The sequence below is a fragment of the Bubalus kerabau genome, chromosome 2 (assembly GCF_029407905.1).
Source record: "Bubalus kerabau isolate K-KA32 ecotype Philippines breed swamp buffalo chromosome 2, PCC_UOA_SB_1v2, whole genome shotgun sequence".
Lineage (NCBI taxonomy): Eukaryota > Metazoa > Chordata > Mammalia > Artiodactyla > Bovidae > Bubalus > Bubalus kerabau.
Window position 1 is genome coordinate 26,062,327 of NC_073625.1, and position 16,185 is coordinate 26,078,511.

General features: G+C 41.3%; 1 protein-coding gene and 1 non-coding gene across 9 annotated transcripts in view; one reads left to right on the forward strand and one right to left on the reverse strand.

The window, feature by feature from the left end:
- Positions 1-16,185, reverse strand: part of MTUS1 (microtubule associated scaffold protein 1) — a 188,002-nt gene that overhangs the window by 48,818 nt on the left and 122,999 nt on the right. The window lies entirely within an intron of this gene.
- On the forward strand, positions 8,002-8,125 carry LOC129645179 (U6atac minor spliceosomal RNA). Its single transcript, XR_008711267.1, has one exon. It is a non-coding gene; the product is annotated as a U6atac minor spliceosomal RNA (small nuclear RNA).

Below are 16,185 nucleotides of genomic sequence, written 5' to 3' on the forward strand. Positions count from 1 at the left end.
TTCTGTTTCTAGGATTTCTATGCTAATCAATTTTATTATGTAATACAATATCAGTTCTTAAACCATTAAGTTATATTTATAAAATCAAGAAATGAAGCTTTTATATTAACATTTTTGGAGAAAACATTAAGTTGCTTGCCTACTTAGTTTTTAGTATTAACAAGTCATGTGCTAATAAGTTACTTCTAAGGGAAAATATGAAATATAAATTAATTTATTAAGCACTGTTTTTTATACTCAGGATGAAAATATAGGCACTCTTTTTGTAGCACCAAAATTTTTGTTCTTCAAATTATCTCTTATGCCAAAGTTGGGCAGCAGCTAAGTATTAATATTTATGTTTGGCTCCTTGAGAAACTAAACATTTTTAACTGGATTATCAAGACTTTCAATTTACAACTCTACAGAAATTATTTTCTTAGTATCATTGTTTGGCTAAATTCCTTGTTATATGTATATACTTTCTTTTATATTTATCTGTTTTTCTCATTGAATGGTTAATTCCATTTCTAACACTATTTCAAACATAGGGAGATTGACTTTTCTTTTCTTGGTTCAAAGAGATTAACTTTAGTGTTTCTCAATGGACATAGATTTTGAAATAATATATTTACATTGTGTTCAGCATCTGTCAATATTTTGAAAAAGTTGAGAGTTGAATATTGAAAGAGTTGAATTAAGCTTCTGAAGTCATTACAACATTTTTTGTATTTTACCTTGCTAAATTTTGTTAAAGGCTTCAAATTCCCAAGACAAAATTTTTTTTACCATCTGAAATCTAATTTGACATTTTTCCCCATATAACTGACATATAACATTAGTTTCAGGTGTACAACATGGTTCACCAAATATATCTCAATATATTTCTATATATTGCAAAACGATCACCACAATAAATCTAGTTAACATCTGTCACCATACATAAAATTTCTTGTGGTGAGAATTTTTAAGATACACTCTCTTAGCAACTTGTAAAAAAGCAATACAGTGTTTTCAATTTTAGTCTCCATTCTGTACATCTCCACGACATACTTATTTTAAACTCCAAGTTTGTACCTTTTGATCCCCTTTCCCCAGGCCCAACCAACACTTATTAATAGTTTGTTTTTTTGTTCTCCCAGATCTGGCCATGCAACAGTGTAAGCCACTCCTGAGTTTGCTGCTGAATTCAGACGGCTTAGATCCACAAGTGAGTTGGCATCTATACATTTCCTTTATTATATTTCAGTTGCTTTAGCTTTTGGTAACAAAATGGCATTTGTTATGAAAAAGAACATACATATATATGTAACTCAGTCACTTTGCTGTACAGCAGAAATGAACACACACACAATATGGCACTTGTGCTAATGAAAATCCTATTTGTTGCATTTTGGAGCTGTTAAGTTGTGTCAAGGCATATCTGTTTTTTGAAATTTTAGAAAATTCTCTAGGACTTGATACTATATTTGGAACACTGCTAAAATCACTGTGAATGAACTTATGTAGTTTTTACTGACGTACACCCTGGAAAAGATCCTGATGCTGGGAAAGATTGAGGGCAGGAGGAGACAGGGGTGACATAGGATGAGATGGTTGGATGGCATCAGCGACTCAGCGGACATGAGTTTGCACAAACTCCAAGAGACAGCAAAAGGCAGGGAAGCCTGGAAGCCTTAGTGACTGAACAACAACCCTGGAAAACATCAACTGTCCAAGTGTGATTGCATTCCAATCATGCGAGTCTCTGGTTCTTGGCTGCTTTCTCGTTTGTGCTTTGCCTGGTTCCTGCTTCACCTTCAGCTGCAGTTCAGGGTCAGGGTGCTAACTCCACCTCACTAGAGAATTGGAGTGGGGGGCAGGTAAGCCACCACCTCAGGAAAACTCAAGGTCTCCAGGTACCAGCTTCTATTTCTCTCAGGCTTTCTTAGTGGCCGTAGAACTGGAATTTCAAATTGGAAATCTCGCATACCAACAACAGTTCCTAAACGTCCAGCCATGAAAACCCCAAACGCCACACCTAGAATTCAAACCCCACTCTGCCTCAGAAAGTGATAGAAATCACTGGAAATTATCATGGACATCATGATGCAGTTTTCAATGCTACCATGGAGAATCTCATTCAGACATTTAAATTACTCTGATGATGTCTGCCTGCATAGTGTCATCCCCCAGATGGAGGTTTAAGAATATAAAACCTGCTGATAAGGCTTCTCTAACACATCCTAGCACAAACTGTTGGAGTCACAGCTAGTAGGGAAGAATATATTCTCTTATGAATCCTACATGGGGTTAAAATGACACCTAATAAGGGGTCTCAGACAGTAAACCATCTGCCTACAATGCGGGAGACCCGGGTTCAATCCCTGGGTTGGGAAGATCTCCTGGAGAAGGAAATGGCAACCCAGTCCAGTATTCTTGCCTGGAAAATCCCATAGACAGAGAAGCCTGGTAGGCTACAGTCAATGGGGTTGCAAAGAGTCGGAAACGACTGAGCAACTTCACTTCACTTCACTTCAATGCAAACTTGCTTGCAGAGAAAAGATTAAAAAAAACAAAAACAAAACAGCCCCAACGTCCATAAGGAGTGAAGTGAAGTGAAAGTCACTCAGTTGTGTCTGACTCTTTGTGATCCCATGCACTATATAGTCCATGGATTTCACCAGGCCAGAATACTGGAGTGGGTGGCCGCTCCTTCTCCAGGGGATCTTCCCTACCCAGGGATTGAACTCTGGTCTCCCACAATGCAGGTAGATTCTTTACCAGCTGAGCCACCAAGGAAGCCCAAATAAAGCAGAACCTGCCATGCTGCGCTGTGCTTAGTTGCTCAGTCGTGTCCAACTCTTTGTAACCCCATGGACTGTAGCCCGTCAGGTGCCTCTGTCCAAGGGATTCTCCAGGCAAGAATTCTGGAGCTGGTAGCCATGTTCTCCTCCAGGGGATCTTCCCAATCCAGGGATCACACCCAGGTCTTCTACACTGCAGGTGGACTCTTTACCATCTGAGCCACTAGGGAAGCCCGTCCATAAGTAGAGGTGTGCTTAAATAAATGTATGGTACATTTATACAACGGAACATCACAGCTGTAACACACAAATAGAAAGCTCTCTGTGTTAAATGAAAAAAACACGGTCAAGAGCAATGTAGATGATGTGTCTCATTGTATCAAGAGGTATGTACTTTTTTGCTTATAAATTCATAACAAAGCTTTCATATAATATATATGAAAGTACTAACGGTGTTTACCTTTTCAGAGAAGACAACAGGAACCAGATCGATATAAAGGTGTTCTAGTGCACTTTTAAATACTTTGAAAACACAAGGCAAATACATTGCAGGCTTCCCTAATGGCACAGTGGTAAAGAATCTGCCAAAGAATGCTCAAACTACCACATGATTGCACTCGTCTCACACACCAGCAAAGTAATGCTCAAAATTCTCCAAGCCAGACTTCAATAGTATATGAACCGTGAACTTCCAGATGTTCAAACTGGATTTAAAAAAGGAAGAGGAACCAGAGATCAAATTGCCAACATTTGCTGGATCACTGAAAAAGCAAGAGAGTTCCAGAAAAACATCTACTTCTGCTTTATTGATTATGCCAAAGCCTTTGACTGTATGCATCACAACAAACTGTGGAAAATTCTTCAAGAGATGGGAATACCAGACCACCTTACCTGCCTCCTGAGAAATCTGTATGCAGGTCAGGAAGCAACAGTTAGAAGTGGACATGGAACAACAGACTGGTTCCAAATAGGGAAAGGAGTACATCAAGGCTGTATATTGTCACCGTGCTTATTTAACTTATATGTAGAATATATCATGCGAAATGCCGGGTTGGATGAAGCATAAGCTGGAATCAAGATTGCTGGGAGAAATATCAATAACCTCAGATATGCAGATGACACTACCCTTATGGCAGAAAGTGAAGAGGAACTAAAGAGCCTCTTGATGAAAGTGAAAAAAGAGAGTGAAAAAGTTGGCTTAAAACTCAACATTCCAAAAACTAATATCATGGCATCCAGTCCCATCACTTCATAGCAAATAGATAGGGAAACAATGGAAACAGTTAAAGACTTTATTTTGGGGGGCTCCAAAATCACTGCAGATGGTGACTGCAGCCATGAAATCAAAAGACCCTTTCTCCTTGGAAGGAAAGCTATGACCAACCTAGACAGCATATTAAAAAGTAGAGACATTACCTTGCCTACAAATGTCCGTCTAGTCAAAGCTATGGTTTTTCCAGTAGTAGATGTATGGATATGAGAGTTGGACTATAAAGAAAGCTGAGCACTGAAGAATTGATGCTTTTGAACTGTGGTGCTGGAGAAGACTCTTGAGAGTCCCTTGAACTGCAAGAAGATCAAACCAGTCAATCCTAAGGGAAAACAGTCCTGAATATTCGTTGGAAGGACTGATGCTGAAGCTGAAGCTCCAATAGTTTGGCCACCTGATATGAAGAACTGACTCATTGGAAAAGACCCTGATGCTGGGAAGGATTGATGGTGGGAGGAGAAGGGGACGACAGAGGATGGGATGGTTGGATGTCATCATGGACTAGATGGACATGAGTTTGAGCAAGCTCTGGGAGTTGGTGATGGACAGGGAAGTCTGGCATGCTGCAGTCCATGGGGTCGCAAAGAGTCTGACACGACTGAGTGACTGAACTGAACCAATCTGCCCACAATGTGAGAGACTCAGGTTCCATCCCTAGGTTGGGAAGATCCCATGGAGGAGAAAATAGCAACCCACTCCAGTATTCTTGTCTGGAAAATCCCACGGAGATAGGAGGTCAGGCTACAGTCCATGGGGTCACAAAAAGAGTCAGACATGACTTAGTGACTAAAACAACTACAACAAATATATTACCTACTCAAAATTAAAATGTAATATTTTTTAAAGGTGGTTAAAATGAATTCTGAGCTTCAATCTTTAACACTTAACCATCAAGCAAACAGTCAATCCATGTTTTTTCTATGGGGAATCTGGGCAGAAATCTAAATAATGCAGCTTCTATTGAATGTGAATTCTCAGAATAGATTTACATATCTTCAAGTTTTAACCTAAGAGCAAATAAGCATACAGACTGCCCTCTACCTAGAGCTGGAAAAGCACGCTGTGACCTCAATCTTCCGCTCCATATACTGTGCTCCCTGAGGACGCAGCTGTACCACATGACAGCTGATGACCCAGTTTGAGCATCCTTCCCTCCCTCCTCACCCTTGGACCAACGGAAGATCCGAGACCATGCAAAAATCTCCAGTGATGCTCAAAGCCCCAGTGCTCATAAACAGAGTACTTTGTAATGCCAAAAATCAAGTTTCCCTTAAATCCTACTGGATTCGTTATTATAGCAAGTTAGCTTAATATGAACCAAACTTTGCCCTTGTGTTACCTTTATTAACATGTTACCATTTTGATAATACAACCATTTAAAACTAAAAAAATCTCATTTATTATCTCCATTAAGAGGCTATCTAATTGTAAAGAATCAACTTACTCAGAAATCTTAAAACTAAATGTTAACTTTCACATAGATTCAGATGCATGTTGACAAGATAATTACCACTGTGTGTCTGATCAGACCTTCCTGGACTTCATTCCAATGAAACTGAAACCTCCATCAGGAAAACCAAAGTCCTGAGTCCAGGACATTTGCTCACTTGAAAAATAGCTGGATAACACTGTTTACTCTCTTTGTTCTTTCTACTCAGAAATCTCAATGTAATAAAATTTCAAACGAGCCTAAAGAACTTATTTATCATCCTCTTAAAGAAAATAGTTGAAGGAAGAAGAACAGGCCCATGTTTCAGGCTCAGTCACTCAGGCATATGGACCCCCACCCTAAAGGCAAAACACTTATTTCTGAGAGAAAGACATAACTATTCAGACAGGGACTAACCTAGCTGCTGAGGATACAACCATCCTAAGGCAAGAACAAGCCACTGACAGAATCTTCTTGCTTTCTGAATATTAAAATCAAGCAAGAGACAAGACCTACGAGGAGAGGTTGCCTTGACTCGAATGAAAAACTATACGTAGCCTTCAGTAACTAACATTTGTTTCATATATCTATTGATTTCTTATTCATTTACTCACCAAATGTTTATCAAAATCTACCGTGTGGCTTTGCTGTGGGCAGGTGGACCTGCCTGGTGTTTTGGGGGTGGTGGAAGCAGGTATAAGAGGGCTGCTGCTGCTTAGTCGCTTCAGTCGTGTCCGACTCTGTGCAACCCCATAGACGGCAGCCCACCAGGCTTCCCCGTCCCTGGGATTCTCCAGGCAAGAACACTGGAGTGGGTTGCTATTTCCTTCTCCAATGTGTGAAAGTAAAAAGTGAAACTGAAGTCGCTCAGTCGTGTCCGACTCCTAGCGACCCCATGGACTGCAGCCTACCAGGCTCCTCCGTCCATGGGATTTTCCAGGCAAGAGTACTGGAGTGGGGTGCCATTGGCGGTGCCCTACAAAGATACACGAAGACACCTTGTGTCTGATAGTCAGCTCTTCCTGTTTAACTCACACACACAGCTATCTGCAAAGGTGATGGTCACTGGCAGGCATGTGCCTTCCGCTATATTACTGCCTTGACAAGTAAGGCTTGTGGGTTAATAAAACACAAGCAGTGAGCTAACAAGCTTGGCCAGCAGCTTGGCCAGACAACTGGTTCCCGTCTTTCTACTTTAATCTGAACCTCCTCGTCTAAAACACTTCTTGGGACACCTGTCTCTCCACAGGCTCTTTCTGAAAGTCAGTGTTTGCTCAGCAATTGAGGATGGCAGTTTATGCTGAGGGAGAAATTCCATGACAACGAGGTCTTAAATGTGGACTACCTGGAAATATGTGCTCTGATAAGAGGGAGCATCCAGTTCTGAAACGATGATCCACGTGACCCCTGTGCATTCAGCAAATGTCTGCTGGATGTGCCTCTAGCAAGTTGGTCCCGGACTTTTACGCCGCAGAGACAGAAACAGGCCACTGCCGATGGCCATATGCTAATTAGGAAAGAGAATTATGTACACAGTGCAGTGAGAGGATTGGGAGGAACACCTGGATCTGCGACCAACAAGAAAGGGTGCTGGAGACACAGTGTGGATGGACGTTTGCACGTCTGGCAGACAGATATGACAGCAGAAAACACCAAGGCGGAGAAGTATGGGAGCCCTGGAGGTCCTGACGTTTGGTGCTGACAGCAAAGCACTCCTGAGGTTAAAGTAGGAGGATGTGGCTGGAAGTAGAAACAGGGGCCAGACAGGAGTGCCATACAAGGTTTATCCTGGTAGGAGACCCAGAGCAGTGCTGAGCAAGGGCCTGGAGACGCAGGGCAAGGGGGAGACCTGAGGGGGTGAGCAAAGGGAGGCCCAGGGTCGGGGAGGGACTCGTGGCTAGGGCAGTGAGAACCAGCAGGAAATGACGAATGTGTTTATGAGGCAGAGCACCTGGATCAAGAGGAGTGCCAGATAACTCATAGTTTGCAGCTCAGAGGTAACACACAAAGGAGCTGATTAGCACGTGAGAATCAGAGAGAGGGCCGAGGGACCCGGTGGGCAGTCATCCTACACTCTAATACCCTGCTCCTCATTCTCCAAAAAGATGCTATTCTAGCCTCACCAGCCCCGTAAGGCTTTCCAAACGGACTTGTCAGCTGGGGTGTTTTCCCCAGGAGCAAACCGGTTCTTTACTTCCCCTTGTCCCAGATGCTGCCCCTAATACAAGCCAGGGCTTCTCTTGTGGCTCAGATGGTAAAGAATCTGCCTGCAATGCGGGAGACCTGCGTTCGATCCCTGGGTTGGGAAGATCCCCTGGAAGAGGGCACAGCAACCCACTCCAATATTCTGGCCTGGAGAATCCCCATGGACAGAGGAGCCTGGTGGTCCACAGTCCATGGGGTCACAAAGAGCCAGACACAACTAAACACAGCACACACAGTGCAAGCCTACTAACACACACTTTCCCAGTCTGATGAACTGCAGATCCACGAAATCTAGACGGTCTTACCAAGATTTTATAAGAAATCATTACTCAGTGTTGTATGAAAGGAGGAAGTTAGCATCCGCCTTGACAAGAGTGGAAGAAGCCCTCAAGCCCAACAACATGCATATTATAGTTAAGGTGCTGACTCTTGCTTTGTGGCATCTAACCATTATTTAAATAAACAAACTAAGAAACAAGTCAGTGTCATTAGTTTAAATTTGTATAAACCTTTTCAATATTCCTTTCACTATGAGTTTGCTCTAGAAGTGTTCTTAGTAATCATAATGTAGAAGCCACACGTAGCTTTTTTCTACTTCTAGGTAGGTATGGCATTTGCTTACTGTGGAACATTTCAAGCTCAACAAAGCACAGTGTTTAGACTTTTAAAATTACCCAAGCTAATTCTTTTGGAGGCAGATGGGGAGGAGTGCCTTAAGACACCTATTAAAATTTTATAGTACTAGACTGTTGGACCTGCTGCAGTGCCATGTATCACATGTAAAATGGTTTTACTTTTTAATTTCAAAAGTAGATTACAGGATAGAAGGCATATTCCTATTAAATACTCTTATTTCAGGATAATTATTGCTTAGACAACTTTTCCTGAAAAACCAACCAAACTTGATCTTAAACGTTTTCCATGTGGCTGGCAGGGAAAGAAAAGCACATTTCTCATGTTCTTAAAATGGACTACTAACTGTAAATAAAAGTTAACAGAAATTCATTACATTTGAAAAAAAATTTTTTTTTCAGCAATACTTTTAAGAAAGTATCAGTTCCGTCAATTTGTTGACTAATTTTCCATCAATTTGTTTCTAAATAATAGAAATTCACCTTAATATGTTAAGCTTCTGGATTTGTTTCATGACTAGAAGAGCATACTAAAATACCTGCAAGTAGTAAAATTGCATGCCTGTAACATTAGCAATTCCAAAGATGCCAAATGAAAATATTTTTAATCATCTAACAAGCAAAAATTTCATCTGGAACATGAATTTTATAGTAGGGGAAGAAAATCTGAATTTTTATCTCAACTTAAAATAAGGAACAAACATCTCTTATTATACTTGTTTACAATGTATATGAACAAATTGGATAGGTCTTTCCCTGGTAGCTTCATTGGTAAAGAAGCCACCTATAATGCAGGAGACACTGGTTTGATTCCTGGGTCGGGCAAAGCCACTGGAGAAGAGATAGGCTACCCACTCCAGTATCCTTGGGCTTCCCTGGTGGCTCAGCTGGTAAAAAATCTACCTGCAATGTGGGAGACCTGGCTTCGATCCCTGGGTTGGGAAGATGCCCTGGAGAAGGGAAAGGCCACCCACTCCAGTATCCTGGCCTGGAGAATTCCATGGGCTTGCAGAGAAGTCAGACACTACTGAGCAACCTTCACTTTCACTCTCCTCAGAGCACAAGGAGGAAGATAAATATGTGACTGAGGTGTCACTCCACAGGATAGCAGCTCCGGGACTGGCTCTTTCTCTTTGTTACTAAGGCAAATGACGGGAAATATTAAATGCGAACTGTTCATATGAACTTTCATTTTGTTTTTGTCTGAAGGATCATTTTGTCTGAAGAATCATAATAGGAACCTGAGAAGATGCCTGGCATCACAAAGCCAAGCTGTGCTGTTGATTTCAGCGATGATGGCATGCGCCAAGACGTCCCTTTAAATTTACCACATGGACGAACACAGCGCCAAGAATAACACTCTGTCACCACAAGGAACCATTTCCAAAACAAGAACAAACAAAACTCTACATGGCCCTTCTTGCTGTATCCACTGCAAGCACATGTACCTTGTCAGATTTTTAAAAACTGTCTTTTCTGGACTTTTCCACCTTGAGCTAGCCAGCTTAGGTGATGTCACCATTGTGCCAGCGAGGCCAGGCCCCGTGGGTCAGTGCTCCACAGCCACAGACGGTGTCCCTAACATCGTGGCCATGTGCAATCACGCATTCTTCATCTAGCAGGGCCCCCAGCAGAGCAGCAGGGCTGACAAGGCACATGCAGACAAAAGATCTGAGCGGGGAAAATAAATCCCCAAAGTGGGCCAAAAATCTCCTTATTGTGAATTAAAGACGATAGACTACCTTTAATAGACAGTAGAAACAAAAGTTAGAATAGCCAATTAAAACATTCAACATTAGGAATTTGTCTAATACAAATGGGCTTCCCTGGTAGTTCAGACAGTAAACAACCCGCCTGCCATGAGGGAGATCTGGGTTCGATCCCTGGGTTGGGAAGATCCTCTGGAGGAGGGCATGGCAACCCACTCCAGTATTCTTGCCTGGAGAATCCCTAAGGATAGAGGAATCTGGCGGGATACAGTCCATGCGGTTGCAAAGAGTCCAACACGACTGAGCGACTAAGCACAGCACAGATACTATAAATAATAAATAAAAAGAGAATGTTGTTCTCAAAATATTAACCAGTTATGGAAAAATAATTTGAGTATGAGATGTCTAAAATTCAAGTAACAAGGAACAATAGGAAAAAGCCCAGTCTCTCACACAAAAAGAAGCTTTATTGGTATTAATGGTACCCAGAGCTACATAATTGATGGATTTTATAAAGGACTCTCATGTGCTAGGGCTTCCCTGGGGGCTCGGATTGTAAAATTTCGCCCACAGTGCAGGAGCCCTAAGTTTGATTCCTGGGTCGAGCAGATTCCCCTGGAGAAGGGAATGGCTACCCACTCCAGTACTCTTGCCTGGAGAATCCCATGGATGGAGGAGCCTGGCAGGCTACAGTCCATGGGATCTCAAAAGAGTCGGACATGACTGAACTAACACTTTCTTTCTTTCTCAGGTACTGAAATAACCCAAAGTATTACCTAAGCCAAATAAGAAAAATAATGTCCAATTTTGGATACATTTAAAAACACACCTGTTGTCTTTTTACCTAAGAAAATAGTAATGTGCATATACTATTAATAAAACACTATTACTGGCTGTGAAACATACTTTAGAGCTAATAAAAAGTACCATAATCTGTATTATTTCATGTATAGGGTGATTCTTTAATATCTAAAATTCAACCTAAATATTTCAATGTTTCTAATTAAATAAGCATTTACTATATATGTTTCCCATGCCACATTCTTCCATTTTTTTCCAGATGAAAAACACTGTTTTCCTTCCCATTCTGAATCCAACTTCAAACTATACTGTATGGTTTATTTTCTATGTTTATGTGAAAACAGATACCACATTAAAGCACAATTTGGCATGCTAAAACTTTACCTTTTTCTTTCTACATCTAACTTTTAAAGACTTATCAAAAATATTACCTATTATGAGTAAAAATTCATTTAACATATCACTGCTGTCTTAAATAGACTGCAATAACTATGAAAGGGCACATTTTAATGTCATAGCAAAGCTGAAGCTATAAGACTGCCATATCAAAGAGTTCAGTATCAATCTATGCCAAGACATTTTTAACATAATGCCATTCACAAAACCAGTTCCTAGTAAATGCTTATCAATGTGGCATGAGGCCAGTGTAACTTTCAAAGCTGCCTTCCAGGAAACTGAAAAGAAAATTGTGGATTCACAGAAGCGATAACAAAGCAGGTGGTGGAAGGCCATATCTCTCTTCTATTGTTCTTGAATTTGATCCTTTTGATGTTTTTTTGCATTATACAAATGACTGAATAGCTTAATTTCTTACAAACAATTCTAAATATATATAGTTATTTTATGGAAGCTTTCTAAAATGCTTTCACTGGCTTCTATATTTTGTAATGTGTGAGAGAAACACAAAGAAATTAAAATTTAGCATCACCTTAATGTATGACTAGGAGCCCCACCATATGTTCCTAATAAAATATATCTTTTATTAACACATTTTAAATACATAAAACCACATTTAATGTTGAGAACATTCTTTCTCAGTGTACTATAACTGAAAATTAATTCATTTAAGAGAGCAAAATCAACTATTAACCTCTATGTCCAAACGATAAAATAACTTGAAAGTGTCCAATTAACATAGCTACAAACTAGGTGATCATTACCAAAAAAAATTCATATCCTAAAAGAGAAGAAATGATGAGGTGTGTTGCAAGATTCAACTTGCTAAATGATATACTGCCCTTATTTATAAGCTATCAGTATTAGTTTTTGAGAAATTAGTTTTGCCTTCTCTGTGGCAGTTGCTATAATAGGGCTCTAATCTCTCTTTACCTGCATGCACTACAGAGATTGGAGAAGTGAAACACTCAATTTCCCAGCTTCCTTTGCAGGTAGAAACAGCCATGTGACTGAGATTTAGCCAATGAGATGTAAGCATGAGTGATATGGCACTGCCCCTTCCCTGGGTCTGGTTTCTGCTGCCTGCAGGAGCCATTGTGAGATCATGAGGCAACATTCATGAGAATAAGGCTAAGAAAATAGCATAGGTGTTAATCCTGACATTGCTGAGCCTCTGAACAAGGTAAGAGCTGCTTCTTGCTATGTGAGACAAATAAACTCCTTCTAAGTCGAGCTGTCTTAACAAACTGCACCTAAAAGCATTTCTGGGGCTTCCCTGGTGGTTCAGTGGTAAATATGTTTCCAGTGCAGGAAACACAGGTTCAATCCCTGATCCACGAAGATCCCACAACCTGCCGAGCAACTAAGCCCTGTGCACCATAACTCTTGAGCTCATCTTCAGAGTCCACATGCTGCAAGTACTGAAGCCAGGGTGCCCAAGAGCGTGTGCTCTGCAACAAGAGAAGCCTCAGCAATGAGAAGCCCTTGCAGCAACAGAGACCACACACAGCCAAAAATAAATAAATAAAACTATTTTGAAAGCACTTCTGTTGGATGGTCTGAAAAGTGAACACCAAACATAAGAACACTACAATGACTTTCATTTTAATTAAACACTTAATCTTGTTCAGCCTCACTCTTACCAAATACCTAGGCAAAATGGTTCTCTTTAGTGTGGCTTCAAGTAAATGAAAATATCTTGTGTTATTGATAATACTCCTCCTGCCTTTCCTCAGAGTATGTGTAAATACACACCTCCCCTCTTCGCTTAGCGTAATTGCTTTTACTCTTACTAGCTCAGCAGAAAGAATTCTCTTAGTGCCGTGAATTGCCTTCACTTGGGTCAATGAGAATATCAACTCTGAGGTTCAAACTGGCACTTTTCATAATAATGAGTACAAGTATCTATCTCCAGCTGCACAGAAAACCCAGATTCCAACAGAACTGGAGGCAAGGAGTATTTCTACAGAGACGATTCCTTTCCCTCTGCTGACTCGTAAGATGGAAATGAATACGTTGAGGCAAAATTCTGAGCTACACTGAACCGGGTGCTTTGGTGAAGTCAGTGAAACCACTTTGGCCCTCTTAGCAGGTGTGGGCCCTCCTGGGATGCTACCGTCTTCACCTACTCTGGACGTCCTGCAACATCACCCACAACTGACACATTCACATTCATTCCTTCGTCTGTTTAACAGAGGAAACTGTATCCTGGACTGGACAGCACACTTTTGCCAATCAATTCATTAATATTACAGCGCACAGTGCCCTGCACAAGGGTTGGTGAAAGGGCCCATTCCATCTGGACCCCTATAACCACCACCTGACTGCTGGCAGCTCCCCCTCCACAGTCCATGCTCCAATGTGTTAAAATTCTTTCATTTTCTTGAAGGAGCTCACCTTCAAGGATTTCCTCACCTCCAGGCTTTCACATGCTATTTTCTCTCCCTGGAACAACCTCTGTTTCTTGGCTAATTCCTCCTATCCTGGGGCCCCAGCTGACATGGCTCTTCCCGTGGAAGACCTGGGGAGTCAGCCTCACCTGCCGGGAGCTGCCTGGACACCTAGTCCATGTCGTACCATAACTGTCTGATGGTCTTTGCCTGACTCCGTGGTAAACTGTGGGCTGTGGGAAGGCAGGGGGCTACTTGTGACTTGGTCCTGGCTACAATATCAGCATCTGGCGTTGTACCTGCCACACAGGACATATCTGACAAATACTTGTTTATGAAATGAATGACTTGACCCTGCAATGTGAAAAGATAATCTGGAAGCAGGGGAAAGGCTGGTTGGTGGCAAAGACCAAAACTATAAAATCTTTCAAAAAGTTCCAAAGTATTAGACTGGGTGATAACAAAACTGTTGATATTTGACTGTTTTTTACCTCTAAGAAGAGCAATTTCAAATACTTCAGCCTAATAATAAAGCCTGAACTAGAGTAGGCAGAAGGCTTCCCAGGTGGTACAATGGTAAAGAACCCCCCTGCCAATGGAGGAGCCTTCAGAGACTCAGGGAAGATCCCTGGAGGAGGGCATGACAATCCACTCCAATATTACTGGGCTTCCTTGGTAGTTTGGTAGCTTGGTAAAGAATCTGCCTGTAATGCAGGGGATCCTGGTTCGATTCATGGGTCAGGAAGCTCCTCTGGAGGAGGGCATGGCTACCCACTCCAGTATGCTTGCCTGGAGAATCCCATGGACAGAGGAGCCTGGCGGGCTAGAGTCCTTGGGGTCGCAAAGAGTCAGACACGACTGGAGTGACTGAGCATGCCTGCAGAATAGAGGGTATAAACAACAGGATTTTACAAGACAGAGTCATAGATTCTTGCAACCCGAGAATTGTGGTTAAATGAGAAAGAACAATGGGGGCTTTGAGGACATACTAAGCGCCAAACAATGGTGGTGTGAAGAGAAAGAAATCAGTATTCGCTGAGTTTGGGAAACAACCAGAGAACTCATTTAGATAAGAATAATTTTCAGGTGAGAATAATTTTCAGGTGTCAGTAACACATCAAGGACTTTTAAATCTGCAGCCAGGAAATTCACAGAATTTGAGGTTGAAGGGACCTTGGAAATCATCTCGTCTGATTCCTTTATTCTGTATTCCTGTTTGGTTAAGTGATCAAGGTCACTGCCTTGGTTACCAGCAGAACCAAGGCTACAACCCTGGGCTCTTGGAATCCAGGCCGATACCACCGTGAGTGCAGCAACCAATAGCAACACCACCTCTTTTTCTACTGTTTACAACCCAGACGGATAGGAAGAAATCTGACTACTCCAATCTATTTTTTATTGGAAGATTTCTCAGACTCTCTAGTTACATAAAATGGATAAGCTCATAAAAGATTCTTACTGGGGTAAGTAGAATTATATTCTTTACTTAATTATAAAATGCTTCCTACATGCAAAACTCTTTTTTCCACCATGGCTATTCACTAGATCTAACAAAATTACAGCAAGATTCACAGCTGGAAAAAAATCTAAAAAAAACAAAAAAACAAAACCAAGAGGTCCCAGGTTTTAGTTCCATCTCTGCCACTAGCTATGTGTCCTTGGGCAAGTTAATTCTCTGGGCCTCCGACCTCCTGGTGTAAAATCAGATAAACTAGATCACCTTTAAGTACACTGAAACTATGATGGCCATCAAAGGAATGGTTCAAAATATTTTTATGTAAATCCAAAAAAATGTGCCCCAAGTGTCACTATTAGTCAAACTCTGGTAATAAAAGCTTTAAGCTGCCTTGATCTGCTTTATAAACACAGTAGAAACAACCTACAATGTTTTCTAATGGAAGATTGGTTTAAATCATGGCTCAGTCAGCAACGGGATGTTATATGACTGCTAAAACGCACGTGGTAGATAAGTGTGTTAACATGCAAACCTAAGATACGTCCATGCTTAAAAGTAAGCTATAAAAGAGTGTATATTATGCTTCCATTTCTGTAAAACAAAAAGGGGTAAAAAAGCTTACATGGGCTTACACATGACTCAAAAAATTACTGGAAGGATAAACAAGCCCCCACGAGCGTGGCTGCCTCTGTGGAGAGGGCACGGGGACTGGGTAAGAAAGAGACTCACCTGGAACTGTACAACCTTCTGCACTGTCTGATTTTCTTTTTAACTTGGAATGTGGATTGATTTTTTTTTTTTAAGTTAAAATTAAAAGCCACTTGGGAGCTATTTTAGATTACAGATTGTTACAAATACAGGGTACCCTTTTATCTTTATTTTTCACCTTTTTATTCTTTAAAGTTGAGAAAAATGACAGTGGTGTATAGGCTAGGAGAGACACAGCCACTGTTTCCCTCGGAACTTGTTCCATTTACCTTCAGCTGTCAGCTCAGACCGAGAGGGAAAGGCTGGCAGATTCCGGTGACAGGTCAAGGGGAGTTATGAAACACAAGGAAGAGCTGCTGGAGAAAAACGGGAATTATCCCACAGGGCAGGGAGATGCCCCTGGGAAAACTATAAGCAGTCAGCT